This window comes from Lathyrus oleraceus, chromosome 6 (genome assembly GCF_024323335.1).
Source record: "Lathyrus oleraceus cultivar Zhongwan6 chromosome 6, CAAS_Psat_ZW6_1.0, whole genome shotgun sequence".
NCBI classification, from domain to species: Eukaryota; Viridiplantae; Streptophyta; class Magnoliopsida; order Fabales; family Fabaceae; genus Lathyrus; species Lathyrus oleraceus.
Window position 1 is genome coordinate 375,545,803 of NC_066584.1, and position 1,791 is coordinate 375,547,593.

Here is a 1,791-nt window from a genome sequence, read left to right on the forward strand (position 1 = left end):
ATGTTAATTTTGATGAATTACAGATGTTGAAATATTTTATCCGCTGCGTATTGTTAAAGAAGATTTATGTTGAATAAAATTGAGCATGACTGATTTTATGTTGACTTTTGTGAAGAAGTGGTTATGTGACACCCTTGAGATGTATGATTACTCTGATATGTATGATTTAATTGTTGTTGTTATTATTAAATATTTGGGGTATTTAGAAGGGTGTTACATTAGTGGTATCAGAGCAGGTCGGTCCGTCCGGCCAGTTGTCGTGTCGTTTTGTCTAACAATTGTGTATTGTTACCAATCTAACTTTAAGTTGTGTTGTATTGATAAGTTGAAATGGCTGGAAGGAATGACGCTGCAATGGCTGCCGCAATGCAAGCAATGGCACAAGCTGTGCAGAACTTGCCAAATGCTGGTGGGGATGCTGGATCACGTAGCTTGGCGACTTTTCAGAGAGAGAATCCGCCGGTGTTTAAAGGAAAGCATGATCCAGATGCAGCCTTGGGATGGTTGAAAGAGATTGAGAGGATATTCCGTGTTATGGATTGTACTCCAGCTCAGAAGGTTCGGTATGGTACTCACATGCTAGCAGTCGAAGCTGATGACTGGTGGCTAGAGACTCACGAGAGGTTGACCGCGGCAGGTGAAGTCGTTACTTGGGATGTATTCCGTAGGGAATTTCTGAGGAAGTATTATCCAGAGGATGTCCGTGGTAAGAAGGAGATTGAATTCCTTGAGCTGAAGCAAGGAAACATGTCTGTCACGGATTATGCTGCGAAATTTGTGGAGTTGTCCAAATTTTATCCTCATTACACTGGTGCTGGTGCTGAATTTTCAAAGTGCATCAAGTTTGAAAATGGATTGCGCTCTGAAATTAAGAAGGCTGTTGGGTATCAGAAGATACGCATTTTTACTGAGTTGGTTGATAGCTGCAGGATATTTGAAGAGGACAATAATGCTCATTACAAGATTGTCAGTGATCGCAGAGGCAAGCAACATCAAAACCGTGGCAAGCCGTATGATGTCCCAGCTGGAAAAGGGAAGCAAGTAGCTGCTCCGGCTCAGAGGACTAGTAGGGGAGGTGCTCCTACTGGTATAGTTTGCTTCAAGTGTGGTCAGGCTGGTCATAAGAGTAATGTATGTACTGCTGAAGTGAAGAGGTGTTTTCGCTGTGGTAAGACTGGGCATGCAATAGCTGATTGCAAGCACAAGGAAGTGATTTGTTTTAATTGCGGAGAAGAAGGGCATATTGGAAGTCAGTGTCAGAAGCCGAAGAAAGGGAATCAGTCAGGAGGCAAGGTCTTTGCTTTATCGGGTTCTGAGACTTCTGCAGATGATCGTTTGATCCGAGGTACGTGTTATATTAATGGCTTTCCTCTTGTAGCTATTATTGACACAGGTGCGACTCATTCCTTTATATCTTTGGATTGTGCTGTGAAACTTAAGTTAGAGGTATCTGAGATGTTTGGTAGTATGGTAATTGATACTCCTGCGAAGGGTTCAGTGACTACTACTTCGGTTTGTTTAAATTGTCCTTTGAGTATTTTTGGTAGAGACTTTGGGATGGACCTAGTGTGCCTTCCACTAGTGCAGATTGATGTTATTCTGGGTATGAACTGGTTGGTGTTTAACCGAGTTTCTATCAATTGTTTTGATAAGACTGTGATATTTCCGGAGAGTGAGGAAGGAAAGAGTTTGTTTCTATCAGCGAGACAAGTGGATGAGGAAGTAGCTGATGGGGCAGAGTTGTTTATGCTGTTAGCGACTTTGGAGGCTAAAGATAAACTGATGATTTGC